The following is a 22,832-nucleotide window of genomic DNA, read 5'->3' on the forward strand; positions in this document are numbered from 1 at the left end:
TTGTTGCCAATCCAACATATTCTCACCAGCTTGCTCTGCAACAGGTGGTGGTGGTGGAGAGGGTGGTGGAGATGGAGATGGAGGTGGAGGATTGGGTCCATATCTCTGAGTACGACCACGACCTCTTATTCGAGCACCACGACGATGCATGATTCTAAACCCAAGAAACCACCAAATCTTTAGTACCAACACGCAAAAGAAGCATGATAGTCACAAGAAAAGAAACCTAATGCTCTGATACCAAGCTGACAGGACCCGCCCCGGATTTCCATGGAACCCGGGTCGGATCCCGCCTAAATATCCGGCATACCGCAGATGCCGGGCCCACTTACTAAAAACCGAGACTTTCCACCAAAATTTTGGCAAAGTCTCCCCTGTAAACAGGATAAATCCCAAAAATTTCAACCTGTTAAAAACACAGATATTTACAACCCAACAGCCAGCATAAAATATACACAAAGCTTAGTGTTACAAACCATGGCCTCCGGCCTCAAAATACCAAATTCTAACTGGGCAATAACAGAGCATCTAACAGAATTCAACCAACCAGTAAAAAAAAGAGTTTTACGAATTAACAGGGTACCGAAGCTCTACAAAAGCTCGGAGCACCAAAGTTTACGGTTCAAGGGCACACGATACAGCTCTGCTGCTCGTTCCAGTCAACTACTGGCTATGGGGCACAAAACAGAAAATTGTGAGTGGATAAAACAAAATTCAGTTTCATTTAAACCAAAATAATATAACCCCACTGTTAGAAAACCATGCATGAGAACAATGCATTAAGTCCGTCATATACATATATAAATAATTTGCTCAGACCCGAGCTAAATCCGAAATCCGATGAAACATACAAATCAACCCACCCAAACCTTTCCTTACAAAACTCAAATCAAACTCTCGAAACCCGTGCCCACCGGCACGACGAGCGGGGAAGTATCCTCGCTCAAAAATAAGAACAATTGTATATTACTATAATATGAGAGATACACTCTATATATATATATAAGACACACCTAATTGTACCGGGGAAACAATCCAACAAGGGATTGTTGACTAGCTCACAATTATCAGCCCTCAAACGGACTATGTGGCTAGGGACAAGCCGTCCAACTGGGGGACTAACTCTCAGCCAGCACGTACGGACGAAGAATCAAGACCCGTACGCCTGTAAACAGTCCTACGCGCGCAGACTACCCAATTAAGGGTCTACAGCGACACCCCGTTAAGGTATGCCCTGGGTTCCGACATTTCCAAGTATCCCAATTTCCATAATCACAATCCAATTTCAGGGGAGGTACACAGGGTAGTGCTTACAGCACTCCAAACTGACATTCTAAACTCATACTTTTCCTCATCTCATAACACCCCAAAGTACCTCACACAATTTCAACAAGCCATCACTTTCCCAATAAAATACTTATATGCTTCAAGATACTTTATATGTCAAAACCCAAATAAATTGCAAATAACTTTATAACACAACATATTCAACATATGAATAATTGGATACGAAAGGATGGGTTTGCATAAAACCAATTAAATCTCCATGCATAGAAATTTCCTTAACAAACCATGCTATTTATTTGAAAACAAAATCCACTCACAAGTAGTCCCACGCTGCGTGACCCCGAGAGGGTCCTGCCTGCTCTGAAGGCGGATTCGGATTACCTATTTCAGAATAGGAATACGATATTAAAATCCAACTTTCCGAAATAAGACTTTAAAATAAAATCCTAATTTTCCCGGGTTTCTAGTACGCACGAGGAACGAGACACTCCTAGGGTCCACCTAAGAGTTTCAAACGCTGGAAAAGTCTCGGAAGACACTCGGTCAACCGGACGGTCAAAACTCACGATCGAACGGTTAACGTAAAACATAAACTTTAAATCATTGAATCGGAACATCCGAGGCTCCGATTCACGATCCGCGAATTTCTATGTGATCCTAGGAATACCAGGAACAACATACGTGAAATTGGGTTTGATCTAACGGTCCAAACACATCAAACCCGAAAATCACAGATTAGGTAAAATTGGTTCGAGGTCCATACGATATCCAAATTGAGATCCGTAAACTCCTACGCGCTCGTGACAACGTAAGGATCATTCTAGGATAAAATGTGGCCTCTTCCGGACTGCCCACGCGCCGCCCCACGCGCCGCCCCACGCGCTACCGCGCGTGGGTGGCTTAATCACAATTCCGGTGACCGGAAAAACTTAGTATTTTGGCTCCAAACTCCTTACCTAGGTAATACACCTAATTTGGAACCACTTTTCTTCTTGGGTGAAGGACAGAAAATGGCCGGAAGTGGCCGGAAATTCCAACTGAAAACCGGCTGTAGCTAAACTTCGAAATTTAACTTGTAAACTCTCAAATTTTCGGGAAACCTAACCAACAGGCAGCTAGAGCACGAAAGATAGATGAAATTTCATACCTTACTTGTCAAAATCGGTTGAGAAACGAAGGAGAACGAAAGTGTTGAAGTTTCATGACTTTTCTGAAATTTTCCGGCAGCTTTTGCTGCGTTTTCCGGCGGCTGCAGCGGCTGGTGACGGCAGAGATGGCGGGGGAGGAGACGGCAGGGCCGGGCCTGTGAGCTTGGCTCCGACGGTTGGGGCTACGGTGGTCAGTGGTGGTGGCTGGGGGTTTTGCAGAGAGAGAGAGAGTCGACGGGAGAGAGAGAGACGCACGGGAGAGAGAGAGGGAAATGAGAAGTAAAATATGAAAAATCTGATTTTATTTAAATGAAATTCTGAAAATTTCCAATTAGGCCCTTAATGGTTTTTCAACCATAACTTCTTCGTTTCAAATCCGAATCGAGCCTACCGCGTGTCTACGGACTCGGCTCAGTACCACCTTTCTAAAAACACCACTTGCTGCCCCAAAATCTCTCCGGATAAAAATTGACCTTTTTGCCCCCACTTCAAAGGCAAAATTGGAAATTCCAAAATTTAATTTAATTAAATCCAATCTTAATAATATTTTGGGTCGGGGTGTTACAATTTGCTTAAGAGAAGCCCAATTTGTAAGCCCTTGAAGTTGCTGGTCATGCTAACCTCAAGATGAGCTGGTTGGAAGTTTGATTAGTTTCCAAGTTTCAATTATGATTTTTGGAAGTTATGTAAATTCTTTTCTTTAGTTTCAAGTTTGATTAGTTTCCAAGTTTCAATTATGATTTTTGTTCTTATTCATTATGCTTATAAGTTAATATGCTAGTTTGAATGATTGATCACCATTTAGGCTTGCATGTTAGCTATCTTGGTTTGAATTAAGAGTAGACACCATGCTTTAATTCGAATTGAACTATGAATAGGAAGAGTATGTATGGACATTCGACAACAGGGATTAGATACATCCTTGGTTGTTTAAATTGTTCTTCTATGCTTAATGGGTTCCTAATGCTTAATTTTATGTTAGACAACAAATGATCAAATTAGGGAATTAGGAACACAAGGTTATGACCAAACACCATGGCTTAATCATACTTTAGCTAGAATCAATCCGTTAATCTAATTGAACTTGGGAACTTATCTGCTTGAGTTAGTTATTTCTTTCTTCCTTGTTTTATTTATTTCCTTTCTTTTTCATTTCTGTTTTGTGTAGGGAAACTAAATTGGATCATTCAATCACCAATCCCTGTGGAATCGACCTCGCACTTACATACGCTAAACTACCAACGGTTCGTGCACTTGCGAGTATCACAAGTTGAGGATGCAGCTTAATCCATTTTGGTGCAACTGTATCCACACAACAAGTTTTTGGCGCCGTTGCCGGGGATCGGTAACATTGTTTGATTCTATTTGGCTTTCCTACTTTATTATTATTATTATTATTTTTTCTTAACTGGACAATTTCAAGTTTTAAAGTTAATGACGTTAATGGACAAGTTGTGTTTGTAGTCCAACAGAAAAGGACAATTGCCCAACAAGCAAGAGAACTGGGTTTAAGTCCCAGCTTACACAACCCATTGGTGCTTGTTGCTTTGAAGCATGGAATTGGACTTGTGTTGATTTTTCCTTTTCATTTTTAGTTTTTTTTTATATTTTGTAATCCTTTAATTCCGTTTCAAGTTTTTGTGTGTGTTTGTTTTAGCAATGTAAATAGCTCAATAAAAATGGAGAGAGATGGCAACTTCAAAGATAGGAAGTGTGGAGTAGTGGGAGAAGTCGCGACCTCCAAATGCATCACGCTCGACCTAATCACTTCAAGGGGGAGCATTTCAATCCTTTCTCTTTACTTGTTATTATTTTAAATTTCTGTTTCTTTTTTTTTAAAATTTAAAAAAATAAAAAATTTAAAAATTTAAAAAGATTTTTCATATAAGCTGACTTATGGTAACTCCAGTGAGCACTTCCGTCAATACAGTGTTTAGGAGTTCTTTAGGCGACACCTTCGGTGTCTAAGAAGTTTGGGTTTTAAGCGGGACCATTGTGACCCCTCCAACCTTCCCGGATCCCCTGGCTGGGTTTTCTGAGGCCCTTAACTGGTCATCCGTGAGTTGCTTATATATTCATTTTTTTTCTTTCTAAACCTTCTTCTTAACTTTTCCCCTTATCATTTACATGTTCTCAATCATCTTTACTTTGCTTTAACATTGAGGACAATGTTCAATTCAGGTCTGGGGGGAAGGTTTTCAATTTCAATTTTCTTATCCATTTGTGTTTTCAATTTTCATTCTCTTGTCACTAATTTTTTTTTTTTTTTGTCATACAATCAATGCTATGGAGCAGCTATTTGAGGTTTTCATATCAGAATTTTGCACTTCACAAAGCTTTTGCTCTTAGAATTCTGGTGGCTAAAGTACCATGCTCAAATTCTTGAAGGAAAATAGTGGAGACTACCCTAGTGAGCTATATCGAGCCTAATTGCTTTCTTGAGAGGGTTTAAAGTGTTCTATTTCTCATCCATACTTATTTTCTTCAATTCACTCTAATTGATCTCATCATTTCATTTTGATTGAATACTAAGGATGATTCTCTTTTGCAGATATCATGTGCTTGCTCTCATTCATGAATGAACTCATTGAAGTGATGCTAGGCTATGTGTGTATAACCATTCTATGTGCTTTCTTTTCACCCTACCCATATGTGTGTTCCATTAGCCCTCTTGAAGCCAAACACTTAAAGCCTTTTTCTTCTATCACCCTCATCATTTCCCTACCTTTGTATCTCAATCTGAGATACTTGACCTATTGTAGCCATACCCTATAGCTTAGAAATATACCAAGGTGTGCCAAGATAAAGTTTGAAGCAAGGAAGTTGCTGCCATGTGCCTAAATGAAAGATGATGTGAATCTGTGCAATGAAGTTAAAGAAGATGCAGATCAAATCAGCAAATAAGAAAGATAAAGAGAAAGTGTGTCGATATGATCTAAGTGTGAAAAATAAAGTCCATGCCAGGTGAAACCATGAAGTTTGCAGCCATGCCATTCTAAATCAATGATACCTTGCAGATTAATGAAGAATGCAACCTTGGTATGTTCTTAAGTTACTTGTTTTTCCTTCCAATTCTTCCATTTCCCCTAAACCTTAGCCTTTCATTACAACCTTGTGAAAGACCTAGCTGATCTTTGAGGATGTATTCATGGGTGCTGGTATGTATATGTGTATCTATTTTCTTAGTATTTGATTCCTTTCATGAGATCTAACCAAATTTGTGCTTCTATTTCATACACTCACTTATGCTTTCTTGAGAGAATTAAACCATAGGTTCTGAGTGATTGAGTGTTATCTGTGAGAATTAGAGTCGAAGCATGTTCTCTATTCAAGGTTTGAGTGTGCTTGCTTTGAAACCGTGTGCCTTTGAGCTATAGCTTCCACTTGTACACACTGTTTGATCACCTATCTTGGCAACTCTATGGTGTTGGAGGTATGACTAAAGTTTTCTTTCATTTTCATTAGTTGATTTCAAAGTTAATTTTTCTAACCACTTTGTTTTGTAGACTCAGTAAAACGTTTGTGGGTATCGTATCTGTTAAACCCTCAGGAGACACAACTCCTCCTACTAGGGATGCCTAGAGGTTTAAAGGCTTGTTGCATTCGCTCAATGCAATCGAGTTACCTACGAAAGTGGTCTAGTTAACTTCTTGTTTTATTTTTATCTTTGTTTTTCTTTTGTTTTGCTCGAGGACTAGCAAAATCTAAGTTTGGGGGTGTGTTAAGCTCATAATTTCATACATATACATGCCCAAATTTACTTACTTCTTTTGCTTAGTTTCCTATAATTTTGAGTTATTTGCCTCCCTTTGTGTGTCTTGTAGGACAAAAGAGCAAGAGAGCATAATTCATGCAATTCAAGCATGTTAAGGCCTAATTTGGATGAAGGGAAGAAGAGCTTAAAGACAAACTCATTTTTGCTACAGCCCCCTGCCAGTCCAGTTCCGTAGGTCATATTGCAAGCTTTGTTTCAGCAACCTACACAGCTCGGATGAGGCATCATTCTTCATGAAAGTTGTTCCAATGTGTGTATACTATAACATATCCAAAATTCAGCCCCATTGGATAAATATGGAGTCTGTCACCTAGCAAAAATAGACCCATGCTCAGGATGGATTTTTGTCAGCGAGCAAAACGAGTTAGCAATTTGTTTTGGCCTTAACTTCTTAATCCGAGCTTGGATTGGGCCAATACTTGTGTGCTTGGATCAGACACATTCTGAACTTCAATTTGGAGTGCTTAAAGTCGTCATTTTCTTAAGAGAAGCCCAATTTGTAAGCCCTTGAAGTTGCTGGTCATGCTGACCTCAGGATGAGCTGGTTGGAAGCTTGGTCATGGTGAGCTAGGCATGAGCTATTGAGCTGGTTGGAAGCTTGGTCATGGTGACATGAAGATGAGCTAGGGCTGCTGGTGGGATTTATTGGTGAAGTGCATCAACCAATTCTGATTTTCTAATCCAAGTGCATCAACCAATTCAGATTTTATAATACAAGTGTTGTATGCATTAGTCATATTGAATTCAGATTTTCACTTCCCCTAGGCCTATAAATAGGGATGTTCTCTAAGCTTGTAAACACACCCCAAGGGGGGGAGCTCTCAAACACTTCTCTAGAGCTCCCTTCCCTTCTCTCCCTCAAATTCTCTTAGTTTCTCTTTCTAGTTTTCAATTGTTATAATGAGATCTTTGTGCTGAAATTCTCCTTAAGTTTTTCCAAGTTCTACTTAATTTTCATTGTTATGTAAATTCTTTTCTTTAGTTTCAAGTTTGATTAGTTTCCAAGTTTCAATTATGATTTTTGTTCTTATTCATTATGCTTATAAGTTAATATGCTAGTTTGAATGATTGATCACCATTTAGGCTTGCATGTTAGCTATCTTGGTTTGAATTAAGAGTAGACATCATGCTTTAATTCGAATTGAACTATGAATAGGAAGAGTATGTATGGACATTCGACAACAGGGATTAGATACATGCTTGGTTGTTTAAATTGTTCTTCTATGCTTAATGGGTTCCTAATGCTTAATTTTAGGTTAGACAACAAATGATCAAATTAGGGAATTAGGAACACAAGGTTATGACCAAACACCATGGCTTAATCATACTTTAGCTAGAATCAATCCGTTAATCTAATTGAACTTAGGAACTTATCTGCTTGAGTTAGTTATTTCTTTCTTCCTTGTTTTATTTATTTCCTTTCTTTTTCATTTCTATTTTGTGTAGGGAAACTAAATTGGATCATTCAATTAATCACCAATCCCTATGGAATCGACCTCGCACTTACATACGCTAAACTACCAACGGTTCGTGCACTTGCGAGTATCACAAGTTGAGGATGCAGCTTAATCCATTTTGGTGCAACTGTATCTACACAACACAAGTATTGTGAAATAATATAAATAATTGATGATGAAAAGGCAACAATATAAAACATGGAAAACCAAATTGCATTATTCCATAAATTTCATTTCTGATTTGGACCCTTGTAAGTTAATGTTGTTTTGTGCTTTACCACTTGAACTTGTTCTTTTTTTCTTGTGAGGCCGAGGACATGGAAACGAAGATTTATCCTTTCATTTTCTTGGGCATGGTGGAAATTTGTCTAAGATTTCAAGAGAAGCATCATCATAATGATCATCGGATTCCTGCGAAGAGAAGTCATGGTTGAAGACTTGAAGTTCAAAAGCTTTGTGATGTGTTTCAAAGCTTTAAGTTGTGTTTTAAAGTTGAAGGAAAAAATCTGTAATTTCAAAATATATTTCTTGCATTTGTCTTCCCAGTTCTCTCCCAGCTAGAATAACAGGGGTTTCAGTTCTGTTTCTATGTGATTTGGTGGTGACCAATTTACTCAGGTTTAAAGTGTAATTATTTGACCTGACCAACCAAAAAGAAGAGAGTAATTAATTGCTCAATCACTCAATACAACCAACTCAATCGTCGCTCAAACTTGCGTCACCCAAAAAATAAATTTCATCGCATAAACAGTGAATTTGGTCGCTCAAAATTACAACTGTGCGCGACGAGAAATTAAGTCGTTGCGCAAGTATTTGGCGCCAAATAAAATAACTCCGCGTTTTTCTTACGTGACGATAACGTGTATTGTCGCACTACATATTCTTTCGTGACGATAGATTTCGTCGCGCAAGTGTTTGGCGCCAAATAATATAACCCTGCGTTTTCTTACTAACTTTACACGACGATAAGACGTATTGTCGCGCGAAGTATGCTTTCGCGACGATAGAAGGTGTCGCGCAAATTTTTGGCGCCACTTTACGCGACGATAACCTGTATTGTCGCGCTAAGTGTTCTTGCGCGACGATACTTGTCGTCGTGCTAGTTTAGAAATATAAAATTTTTATAAACCATGATATATTATCTAATTTCATATTTAACAAAGTGTATAGATGAGATATTTTTAACATTAGAATTTTATTGTATTTTTTTTATGGATGAGATTTTTTTTTCTCCCTTTCTGTTGCACTTAGTCTATTTAATTAAACCATGATATATTATGTAATTTCATATTTAAACTAAAGATTATAAGACTACATATGATATTTTTCTTTCTTTTATTTTGCTAAGGGAATGTTAAGGTTTGTTTCTCATTTTCATTTTTTGAAAATGTTCTCTAAAAACAATTTTCAAAAATATTACCAAAAGGGTCATGGCTTTAGGATTTAAATAAAGGTACATGGTGTTGTAACAAGACACTTGTGACAAGCATGTCTAGTCAAATACAACATCTAGCTCCAATTCAAATATATGACCATACCATATTGTAGAGGTTACATGCATTGTTGACCAGCGTAATGCTGAAAACACTAAAATAAATTTCAAATTTTTATAGCTCAATTTATTTAACAATGTTTCATTTCTCCACAATATATAAGGTTTGTTATAAAAAAAATACAAAATATAGTTTTCCTTTTCCGTAAAGCCAAACACAAAAAATATTATATTATAAATAACATATAAATAAATAGGAAAGCTTTTAAGGTAATGAAATTGAACAAAACAAAATAATAGGTAAGTAAAAGGAAAATAAATAATAAGTAAGAAGGTGAGTTTGGTACGGTGAAGCACATCAAAGACGCTGTCCTAAAGCCTTTGTAGCCTCCCTACGTGCAGGTACTGACGGTCTACAAGACTCCAAGATACGACCCCTTGTACACAAACTCAAGATCTGCTATGAGCACGTTCATAAACGGATATAGATATCCAAGTCACAGAACCATTGCCAAAATAATAATATAAAGTAGAGAATATATATAAAAGTAGAAAATGAGAGAATTAGTTTGTGGTGGTGATTGTGGTATGTGATATTCTGATGGTGTACTGTGTGTATTTCAAATGTGAAGAAGGAGTGGCCTTTTATAGACATCCAAAAACATGTAACCTTCACCAACCATAAAAGTTCACCAACAAAAAAATTAAGGCATTCACCAACCAGAAATAAAACCTGAATATTAAATATTTATAACCCCCACAATAAATAAAATAAAACAGAAAAATAATTAAATAAATAAAACGGTTAAATTTTTAAAACCTTTTTAAAATTCCAACGGTTTGGTTTTAGGAAGTACATATATTCAAACAAGCATATTTGCCAAAATCTTTACACTAACATAATTAAATTACAAAAAATTTAATTTACTATGTTTTACATGGCAAGTCGCAAATAAATTGCATTATTCATCATCTGAATTATAATAACCTTTGTTATCGTCGCTATCATCACTTTTGGTCTCCCAATCCTCCTCCTCTATAACTACATCATCGTCGTTGTTCGGGCCCACTGCAACATCGTATCGTGGAAGATCATCGAGGTCAATTATAATTAACTGAATCGATATTTCGATTGAAGACACTCCTTGTATCTGAAATGATTCTTGTATAACATTTGTATCTCGAAGTGTTTCCGCATCATTTTCCGTTGAAGATTCTAAACGTTGGTCAGCGACGTTGTCGACGTCGTTGTCAGTTGGGTCTAGTTCTGGTATAGCATACAAGTTCCTCTGATCCATCTTTTGAACAACTTTCCAACCGCTCCCTGCTTTAGGGTCATCTAGATACACAATATGTGTTGCCATGTTTGCCAAAATGTAAGGGTCGTCATCATACCAAGTTCTTTTAATGTTCACCGATAGTAAGCCATGGTCGATTTTAACACTTCCCTGCCTATTTGGGTTTGTTTCAAACCATCGACACTTAAACATGATCACTTGGTATCGGTCTTTGTAAAGCAATTGCACGACAGTTGTGAGTTTGCCATAGAAATCAATGACCGTACTTTCGCCTCCACCTGGGACATGGACACCGTTGTTTTGCGTACACAACCTGTCATCTCGTGCAGTCCCCAAAAACTTGACGTCGTTAACATGGCAACCCGAGAATAATTTAGCGTGAATTGGGCCGAACGCCAAGTTATATAACTCTTCACTGTAAGTGGGGGAATTCGATGATTTCAACTTATTTACCTAATATTATAAATTAAAAAAAACATTCACATGTGTTTGTACCATACATGATCCTTCACTCATCCATTGACACGTGGATCACTTAAACTCTCAAGTGCCCAAGGCTTCGAACAATCAGCATCGGCTACCGATGGTATTGTCTCAAAGCAGCAAAAGGTCGCTACAGGCCTAAAAGTCTACAATCGGTACGCCCTACCGATTCTGCAGAATCAACCTCGAAGCACCCGCCCGAAATATCTAGAGAACTCGTGTCACCCTCATAGGGCCCTCCAACGAGTCCCGCATCGAAATTAAGTACTAAGAGCATACAAAATGCCCTCTATAAATAGGCCCCTTGACTACAATACAGTGGGAAGACTTTTCAGCTTGACTTTTATACTAATATATTGTCAACAGCGAAAGCTCTTAGAAAACAAACTTACTTTAGCATCGGAGGGTCTTAGACTGGTTCCACACCGGTTCCATAGACCTCACGAATCTTCTTCCTTCTATTCAGGATCAGCATCTGAGGACAGGAAGAGTCTGTATCCAACACTCAATCGATCTCTCGATCATCCATATCACTTGTAAGTTGCACTCATCTCTATCTGTTCAGTTTTGGTACCAACAGATTGACGCCGTCTGTGGGAATCGCTTATCGATTAACCCATATCACTTCTCGGAGACCAAGCAATGAATCCATCTTCGGCCCTCCCTGCCGATGGCCCCATCCTCGACATCTGTGGTGAGCCAAGTCTAGCTCCTTTGCTTCAGACGCCACGAACAGAAACCCCTGCCCAGCCAAACACCCTGGAGGCTCGCATGGAAACTCTACAGCAGGAAATGGCGAGGATGCAGGAGCACAACGATATCCTCGCCTCTAAACTGGATGACACCCAGAGGCAACTGCACGATCAACAAACACACTCCACCCAACTACATAACGGTCTGGAACGAACCACGCAGCTTCGGCAGGAGAAGTCGTTTAAAAGCATACGGAAGCCCAATGCCCAAGATAGAGGGAAACAGCAAGCCGCAGGCAAGCCATCTGCCTCCCGAAGACTGTTTGTGCCCTCCCCAAGAGAGCGTCGTCCAGAATATCAAGTTTACTCCGATTGCCGTGATCGGATCAACGATCGGCGCAAAGAGCGACAGCCTTCGCCCATCCCGATCCAGGCAAAACTCAACGATCGACGTCTGGAGGCGCTTGGACCAAAATCCCCCGTACGCCGGCGGTACGACGCGATCAGTCTGGAAGAAAGGGACGAATCAGACTATGTTTCAACTTCACCGGGGACCACGATCTCCCACTGATCGGCAGGACCTTCAAAAGAGCACCATAGCCATCGAACGAATCGGAAAGATGATCAGCATACCGGGGGCTATAGGAGAAGCTCAAGCCGAACGGCAGGTCAGGATGCTCAGGGCCACTACGCTGGCCGGACAACGGAGAAAGAGGCAAGGGACCCCTTCGGTGACGATCTTCCCTCTATCGATTCTACCATCTGTCTCCTCCTCCAGAAGATGAACCGCATTGAGGAGGAACATAACCAGGCTAGGACACCAACGTGGGGAAAGGTACAACCGGGACCATTCACCAGTCATATCCGGACGTTCAGACACGAAAAGGAGATCCAAGCACTACGAATATCATTCTATTCGGGGGTGGAAGACCCTGTTACTCACATTCATACCTTCCATTCAGCTCTGGGTTGCAAAGGGCTAACGGACGAAGGCCAATGTTTACTATTCCAGTCCACCCTGACCGGAGCTGCTCTGAATTGGTTCTACCGATTGGCACCAGGTACGGTTGACTCATTTGATCAGTTGAAGCAAACTTTCCTCAACCATTTTATGATTCAAACCGATCGCCTATACTCTGCAGATGACCTCTATACCATTCGGCAACAAGACGATAAGCCCCTGAGGGAATACGCGGCTAGGTTCAGCCATGAATACTCCCGATGTCTAGAAACTGACGATAGGGCAGCCTTCGGCGCCTTCAAAAGCGGCCTTCGGTCGTCTCAGTTTCGCTATCTGGTCTACAGCAGCAACTGGACCACCTACGTCGAGCTAATGAAGCAGGCAGCTATCCACGCCAAAGCCGAACATTTCAACTCCAAGGGATCGGCTTCGGCTCCCCCAAGCCAAACAACAACGGCCGATCGGCCTTCAACACAGAGCCATGACCGATTTCCGGCAAATCAAACTATCAGCCAGGCCCCCTACCGAACGGCACCCCCAACCTCTGCTCCTTACGAGGCCCGAAACAAACGGAAAGACGACTTTCGGGATCGGCAGGACGGCGGCAAATGAGGCAAGGACTCCAACAGGCGAAACGACTTCGGAAATCCGAAGACGAATCGGTCATAGGAAATTTTCACCTTACTCAACACCACTTTCGAGCATGTCCTCCTGACGGAGGGGGAGATGATCCAGAAGCCGAACAACTGAAAGCTTCCTCGGCAGAACGGGAAAGACACCGGTGTATTCTGCCGATACCACCAGTACAATGGCCACGATACAGAATCGTGCATCGCCCTTCGAAAGATAGTCGAACGCCTCATCAACGAAGGCAAGTTGGATCAGTACCTAAACACCAAAACGGCTTCGGATCAACCCTTGAATCGGCAGATTAACATGATCAGTGGAGGGGCACCCATCGCCGAAGCCTTGGCAACCATCACCGCAGCCAGGGTTGAGCATTTCGTATGGAAGAATATCATTTGTCGGTTCGGCCTCCCGAACGCAATCATCACCGACAACGGTAAACAATTCGACTCCTCTCAGTTCCGGCACCTATGCCACCGTTTCAACATCAACTTGTTCTTCGCATCTCCGGCGCACCCACAATCAAATGGTCAGGTTGAGGCCATTAACAAGATCATCAAGAAGACACTGAAGAAGAAGCTTGGGGCAGCCAAGGGAGCCTGGCCCGATTTGCTCCCAGAAGCGTTATGGGCCATCAACACCTCCTACCGACGATCGACTGGCGAAACACCGTTTTCCCTTGCTTTCGGTACCGAAGCTGTCGTCCCAGTCGAAATCAACGTACCCACGTGCCGAACGACATCTTACACGCCAGAGAAAAATGAAACTCTTCTTGCACTCAACCTGGACCTCATTGACGAACACCGTTCCCTCGCCCAGCTTCGGAATCCTACCTACAAACAGAGAACCTCCTGCTACTACGACTCGCGTGTCAAACGCCGATCATTCAAAGTGGGGGACTGGGTTTTACGCAAAGTCTCTCTCGCCACCAAGGACTCCAATGAGGGCACCCTTGGCCCTTCATGGGAAGGCCCTTATGAGGTCGTCACCGTCTGCCGACCGGGAACTTACCGATTGCGCGGTACCGATGGCCAAACCCTTGGCCACCCTTGGAACGTAGAACATTTGAAATATTACTACAAGTGACTGCACCTTCGGTCATCACTTTTTGTACAAATGAACGTACCTTCGGCATCAATTATCACAATTTCTATTCTATACATACGGCGTTACCATAAACAGCAGTATTTTATTCAAAATCAGCTACCTACAGCATGCACACATAAGAATACGAAAGTTGGCAAATTAAACCGAATCAAATTAAACTTGGATAAAAAGGCCACAGAATGGCCATCTGTCTTAACACAAAGCCATTCGGCATGTCCAAAAATTCTCATTCTGAAAATTAAAATCTTCAAGTCTAAGAGGCAGGAGGCTCAGCAGACACGGGCTCGGCAGTGTTCGAAGCTTCGGCAATCGGCGCGTTGCTTGCGTTCGGCGCAGGGTGGCTCTCTTCCTCCTCACTACTAGACTCAGTATCATCGGCTTCTTCAGGCTCGGCATCCTCACCCTTGTAAGCCTCCACCATTTCTTCGGTCACCCCTTCTGGCAGCGAAGGCGGATCCCGGAGGAAGTTCATGTTCAGCTTCTTATCTGCGTTGAAACGCTTGAATCGGTACAATAGGTCATCACACTGCTCCATGACCTCCTTATCTAGCATCAGCGTGAACTCCTTCGTCGACCGGTATTCAGCAACGGCCTTCGCCTTTGCCTCTTCCAACTCCTTGGCATGCGACCGTTCAGCCGCATCCATCGCCACCTCCACCACTGCCTTCACCTCATGAGCAGCCACCACATCCAGCTCGGTCGCCGCAAGCCTCGACGCAAGCTCGGCAATCTTAGCAACATTTTCCTCGGCACGCCGATCAGCATCCTGGAGCATCTTACCTGCATCGACAATCTTCGAACGGCCCTCCTCGAATCTCTTCTGGTACCGTTCGGCAGCATTCACGGCTCGCTTTACGCAGAGGCACATCTCCACATCAGCCTGCAACACGTCAAAAAAAAATTAATATCTGCCGAACGCTTAGGCACTTTGACCAAATTGAATTCTACAAACTTACTACAGCCTGAAGCCGGAAGGCGCGTCCGGTCTGCTCACGCAACATCTTCATCGACAGCTGCTCGATTTCAGATAACTCCATTTGAGCGCCATCGATCATGCTGTTGATGAACGGCACGGCCTTCCGAGGGCAGGCAACGTTCACCGGCCCCTCCCCCTCCACTTCATCATCCGGGATCAGCACGGAGGTCCCCTCGTTCGGCCCCCTAGGTTTCTTCGGCATCGGCATTGTGTCGAGGGCACCCTCGATCTGCCTCTTGCCCGTCACCTGTAGGTGGACCTCCCGAACGGCCTCGGCTTCGGCCACCCTCTTCTCCCGGTGACGGTCGGCCACCGTCATCTTGTCCGCCGAAGCCCCTCCGGAAGCCTCTGCGGCCTTCTTCTTCTTCGGCCTGGGGGACTCCCCTTTCTTCGGCCTTGGCGCCCCTTGCCCCTCCAGACGTCGCCTGGTCGCCTCACTCATCGGCCTCCCACTCGCCACTGCATACCAAAAAATAAGTCAGAAAAGAAACTGCAGTTTTGAAAATAGACAAGAAAGAAACCTGCCGAACGGCATCTCTTACTCAGTCTTTTTTCTTCTTCCTCTTCTTCCTTCACTCTTCGGTCGTGTTCTTCCTGACCGATCAGGCCTGCCTTGAATAGATTCCGAAAGTAGAGTAGCTCCTTAAAAAACCGATCTTCTTCGGCAATCTTCGCTCGCACACGCTCGATCGCTTCCACTTCACGGATCGGAGCAGCAGGCCGTTTCAAGGACACTAAAACAACAACACAAACGGTAAAAAAAAAAAAAACCAACCACTACACTACTGCCGAACGGCAGGTTCTACCATACCGACTGTCTGAAAGGTCGTAGGAATCCTCCTCTCTACAATAACTCCCAGTGCCGATTCCCAATCACCGGATACAATCACCCGACGCTTGCGCCAGGTCTTTTGGGAGCTCGGCACCCCAACCACGAAGGGCCCACGATGCCCTGCCGACAGTCAGTTGGACTGAACCCACCCCCTTGATCGGCACTCTTCGCCCTCGTCACACTGTACAGCTGGGCCCACTATTCGTAGCTCGGCTCCCCCTCGCCAGCCAAGCCGAACGCTGTTATCGTCCCGAGCAACATAATCCAAAAGTTTGGATTATACTGCCCCGGCGCATACCCAATCGCCGCCAAAATCTTCTGCACCGAATGCCTCAACGGCAGCCGAAGCCCATGCTTGAAGACATCGGTGAAGAAGACCACGCCCTTGTCATTATCACTCAATGACTCCAACGGCGCTGGAATTCGCATCCCTACCGAATCAGGGATATTGTACTCCGCCCGAATCTTAGCCAGCTCAGATTCGGTCAGTGTGTTCGGCTCTAAGTGATCTACTCCGAACACCAGTTCCTTCAGCTTCGCCATCGGGATCCGTTGCCTGCCACTGACTACCCTCAGCACCCCCTCCCCTGGCGCAGCAACGGACACGCCACCCGCATCGGCCTCACGACCCGAAGTCGAAGGCTCACTATCTTGGGGCAATCCACGCGAAGTGCCACCAGCTCCGGTGCGCACTCCTGCCCCCTCCACTATTTCACAGCTTAAAGAGCTAGCAGATTCGGCACTCCCACTCTCTTCGGCAGAACTCCCCGAGGACGAATCGTCCTCGAATGTCCTCGGACTACGACTACGCTCAGATTCGGTATCTGACATCTACAAACAACACACGAAGGGAAACTAAGAGCCATGGTAGAATCAACAGTCCTATTCTACCTCCTAAACACTTATGTTCAAACTTGTTCATGCTTGTTCATGCTCGTTTATACTTTGTTCATACAAAATTCAACGATATCAACACTTTGATTCGCAAAAAATCAAAGACACGGCAACATATCTTGTTTGCACGGTGGTTCAAGCACGCCGGAAATCGCCTCCGCCTTGTTCAACCTTGCCGAAAATCGCCTGCTCAGCCTTCACACGTCGCCGGAAATCGCCTCTAATAAGCTCTAATTGCTCTCCAAATCTTCAAGTATTCCAACTATCGTCCCTTCCTCACATTTATAGGACGAACCTAGCATCGGGAGGCGAAGCGACGCATCGGGATATGAAATGACGCAACTCTTCACAGCCACGCCGACACGTGTCCCGCATGCATGGGGGAGCCCAAGCGTTGTCATTCGAAACGTTTCCAATCCTCAGAGACGCTTCAACTTCCCGAACGTTGCAGCTCTAGCCATCTTCGAGCACAACTCCATTAGCGAACGGCAGGCGCCCATTGATGAGTTCTCACTCACCTCAAGTGCCGAACGGCAGGCGCACATTGATAAGTTTCTCACTCACCTCTCGTGCCGAACGGCAGCCGCACATTTATGAGTTCTCACTCACCTCTCGTGCCGAACAGCAGGTGTTCCTAAAACAAGACTTCCACACCTCTCGGAACAATCGGTACATCATGCCATCTCTTTTCCAAGCTCATTCGCTTGGGCACTTGGGGGACTACATGCCACCATCGGCAACAATGAGACCATCGAGTCCGGATCAGAATGCCGAAGATAGATTCAAGTCCCCAACCGAGAAGCTTCTCAATCGGTAACTTGGGGGACTACTGTTTGTACCATACCTGATCCTCCACTCATCCATTGACACGTGGGTCACTTAAACTCCCAAGTGCCCAAGGCTCCGAACAATCAGCATCGGCTACCGATGGTATTGTCTCAAAGCAGCAAAAGGTCGCTACAGACCCAGCAGTCTACAATCGGTACGCCCTACCGATTCTGCAGAATCAACCTCGACGCACCCGCCCGAAATATCTAGAGAACTCGTGTCAACCTCATAGGGCCCTCCCACGAGTCCCACATCGAAATTAAGTACTAAGAGCATACAAAATGCCCTCTATAAATAGGCCTCTTGACTACAATACAGTGGGAAGGCTTTTCAGCTTGACTTTTATACTAATATATTGTCAACAGCGAAAGCTCTTAGAAAACAAACTTACTTTAGCATCGGAGGGTCTTAGGCTGGTTCCACACCGATTCCATAGACCTCACGAATCTTCTTCCTTCTATTCAGGATCAGCATCTGAGGACAGGAAGAGTCTGTATCCAACACTCAATCGATCTCTCGATCGTCCATATCACTTGTAAGTTGCACTCATCTCTATCTGTTCAGTTTTTGTGCCAACAACATGTTAGTTTGAGAAAATTAAATACTACAATATATATGTCAAATACAAAACACTTATAACTTACATATTTCAAAAACCATTGTGGAAACAATTCATGGTGTTTCTTGGCATACAAATGTGATGGATGTTCTCGCTTCATCATCTCTTCATGCTCATCTAAGTATGTCATTATCTCATCACAATTGTTCAGTACGAACCAATGCGCTACCTCCATGTCATTTCTGGAAAACGACTCTCCTCGTACAGGATCTCCAAAGGGTCATGCGCTTTGGGAAAAAATAGAAAGTTTCTCATTTCTCACACCTCCATCATTATTGCGCTAAGGACGATTGAAATCCGTCTCCACATCTTTTAAATACATTCCACAGAAAGTAAGCGACTCATACTGAACACAAGCCTCTATAATTGATCATTTGGGATTCGTCCTGTTGCGTACACTTTTTTTCAGCTCTCCGAGAAGCCTGCCAAAATAAAACGTGGGATAATGATGCATGTAACATTCCGGTCCGAAAAAGGAAATAAAATAATTAAATTAAGAGGAAATAAATTTGAATGGGAAAATAAATTGAAATAAACAATAAAAATAAAAGGATTTGCACTAATTAAGGGTTTTGAAGATAATAAATATTTACGTAATTTTAAAAGGGGCAAAAAGGGTCATTTTCAGTTCGGGAAGGAATTTGGGACTTCCGGTTATACCTTTGCGTAGAGCACGTCGAAACGAGTCCGTAGACACGTAACGGGCTCGAATCCGAGTTATAACGAGAGAGATACGAGCAGTCTCAGCCGCTGGAACCGCCGATGCTGGCCGGAAATTGCTGAAATCCGAGCTGTTTTTGGACAGATTTTTCGCAAACTTTCGGGAGCTCGTTCGGACGCCTTCGGCCACCAAATCTTGCGATCCAGGTATGGATCTTGAACCTCTCGAGCTGATCTTGCTGCTGGTAGAGTTAGTTTTGGGAAATTTCTGCGTTTAGGTAGTCGTTTAAGCGATTGAATATTTGTTGGCATTCGGCCTCCGATTCCGGCCACTTCCGCTAGTTCTTCGGGGTAGGTCCAAGAACAAAAGTGGCTCCAAATTAGGGATATTACCTAGGGTAGGAGTCTTGAGATGTGATTCTGAGATTTTCCAGCGAAGCGATATCGCTTGGGACACCCACGCGCTGCCAGCGCGTGTGGCAGCGCATGGTCACTGTAGCAGAGGGGCATTATATCCCAATGCGATCTCCTACTTGTCACGAGCGCGTAGGAATTCGCGGATCTCAATTCGGATAACGTTTGAACCCTAAACGGATTTTACATATCGTGTGTTATCCGGGTTCGATATGTTAGAACTGTTGGATCACTTCCAAATTCATATATGTCGTTCCTTGTATTCCTAGGATCATGTAGGAATTCGCAGATCGTGAATCGGAGCCCCGGATGTTCCGATTCAATGACTTAAAGTTTAACGTTTCCCGATAACCGTCCGATCGTGCGATCCTGAGCGATCCGACCGTCCGTTTCAGACCAAACTTGTAGGACGTATTCCCTAGACCTTGTGGAACCCATTGGAACTTTCGGATCGTAAAATGAAGGTCATGGGCCCCGCGGGCCCGTTGACCAAGTTTGGGTAGTTTGACCCTCGTTTGACCGTGAGTCTTCCGAGGTAGTCACACTCTTCGAAGAGTACTAGAACGACCCTTTTGGACGAGTCTTGACCGTCATTTGCTTTATGTTGATTATGTGGGTCTATGAGATTATTTGTATGGTTTTATGATGGAAATCTTATGCTTTTGAATTTAATGATTTATTTAAATGCTTTTTATATTTAATAGTTGAATTCTTTATTTTTGTAAAGTAATAGTGATACATGTGGATTGGACATATTCGAGTGTTTTGAGTTTATATGTAATAATTGAAAAAGTGCTATCTTTGTTGATTTTGTGTGGGGTACTTAGAATGTTAATTTGAGTGTTATTAGCACTACCTTAGGTACCTCCCCGGTTATGGGTTTTATGTTTGAGAGTTTGTTTTGCCCAGGCCCGTCGGAGTTTGTCCAGGCCCTTCGGAGTTTGTTTTGCCTAGGCTCTTCGAATGTCTTCTTAATACGATGCCTTGGGAAGAAAGTGATAATGTTTCAATGTGTTTTTATGGGATTTAGAATTGTGATAGATCTGAAATGTATAGTTGGTTCGGTTGTAAATAATTGTCTAATATCGGAGTTGTGACCGTTGAGATGAGAACTACGTGTGGCTTGATCCCTTGTCCAAGGGTACGTAGGCAGCCTGGGGTCTCACCTAGCTGCAGCCGCGAAATATTATTGTGTTTAAAAGGTTTGATCGATTCTGTATATGTGATTGGATTCTAATGTGGTTATTGAATTTGAATCATGTTTGATGTTTTCGGTGGTATTCGTAAAGTTGTTTGAAATATTCAATTGCATTGTTTATGTAGTTTTCGACTTAAGAACTTTGCTGGTTTTGTTTCGAACCATTTGAAGGCTAGAGGCCTATTTTGTATTTTCCATGTTGATAACTTGTGCATGCTGCCAGTTGGGTTTTAAACTGTGTTTTGTTTTCAGGTTGAAATTTTGGGGAAAATCTAATTTTCAGGGGAGACTGCCGAAATTTCGGCAGAAAGTCTCGATTCTTAGTAGGTGGGCCCGGCATCGGTGTGATGTCGGAATTTCCACAGGATTCGTCTCGAATTTCGAGGAATTCGAGGCGGGTCTTGTCAACTTGGTATCAGAGCATTAGGTTCAAATTCCTGTGGACTCCGCACCTCGTGTGCATCCTTAGTATGTGGGTAGTGTTGTGAGTCCCATCGCAGAATGAGACATCCTTGACGTGGATGACCTCATTCGACGTTTCAAGCACGTCTTGCAAGTTGGTTCCTTAGTTTCTCGATGAAATCTGACTTCTGGATTTTAAAGTTACTTGAATCAGTTTGAAAAATTTGTTGAGGTTTTCATATGAAAATGTAGGATACACGTTGGAACGACATGGGTTGGGAGGAATTATAACTGTAGACTGTTATGTCGAGGATTGGAGAAGGTAAACTAGGAAGAGAAGTAGGAAGAAATTGGGAGGTTGTTTTGTGAATATGAATCTATTGATGAGGGTTTGTTATTGGATAAGGTTAAGATGAGTGAAGATAAATTATTAAATGAAAAGCAATAGGTTTGAGTTCTTGTGGATTTCGCACCTTGTGCGCATCCTTAAGCTTGGGTATTGTAGGGTGTGCTAGTGCAAAGTAATGTTCCTTCGGCGGGAAGGACATTGCAAATTGAACTAGTGATGGTTTCATAAATTCATAATTTTGGAAAATTGTAAAGTATAGCAAACCCAAGTGAGAATTAATGGTGTCCTGGGTGAAGTGTCACCTTATACGTGTGGGCTCTAATGCCGCGATTGACAAGAGTGGAGATTATAAGCTCTTAAATAGACAAGCTTACGAAACATGATGCGTTTTTATGCACGCACATGTTGTGTCGTGTATGTCCGAATACATGGCTAGGTTTTCAACCATTTCATCGAAGACAGAGCTTAGTAGTAGGTTGGCTATTTGGAAATGGTTGAGAATATCATTGACGGGTATTGTCTAGATGAGTCTGGTAATCCAATCTAAAGAGAAGGAAAGCCTCTTATACATACAGATGGAACAGGATTCATAATTGAGGACTTGATTTTATTTTGTCCGAAGAATTTACTCAAAGGAGAGTATATTAGTAAGAAATATGTTGAGGGGAACTTTTCTAATCGATGAAATGCTAGCACCAAAGACAATTTAGATTGGTCATCAATGGTTAAAGTTGACACTGATTCAACGGTTTCAGATGATCAAATAGTGAATTTCGTTGGAGATAGTTAAAGTAAGCAAATCACATAGGAATACGTGATTTTTGAGACATTTAAGTGCACTTCTAGGTCATGGAGGGGTGTCGAAAGGGTACTTCAGAGAATACTTATAGAAGGTCTGTAGGATACTCATAGTGTTCTCTGTAGTGGGTGTGCAGTGTTCAAAATTGCTTATAACCATGGTAAGGTGGATGATGATTACAAATCGATAAAAGATCCTTTCTGGAATTCTTTTCGAAGAATTATATCGGCGATATGGTCTGTCAATTTTAAAGAAAGAGGAATATAACAGTTTTTAGAAAAAGCTGAAAAGCTGAAAGTACTGAATCCGCTGAGATGAGACAAAATTGTCAGGAGCTTTCAAAAGTCAAATTATTTCATAAAAGAAAATTACAGGAGCGAAATTGTTAGAGAAAGTTGATGGACAAGTTACATGGGGATGAGTGAGTGGTGAGCTGTTGCCTAATTATATAAGGATTGACGTAGGTGAAGCCCAAAATGACACAATACTGATAGAAGGGTTACATGGACGGTTGGTCCAAGTATGTTGAAATTT

Source organism: Prunus avium, chromosome 1 (genome assembly GCF_965620075.1).
Source record: "Prunus avium chromosome 1, drPruAviu1.hap1.1, whole genome shotgun sequence".
NCBI lineage: Eukaryota > Viridiplantae > Streptophyta > Magnoliopsida > Rosales > Rosaceae > Prunus > Prunus avium.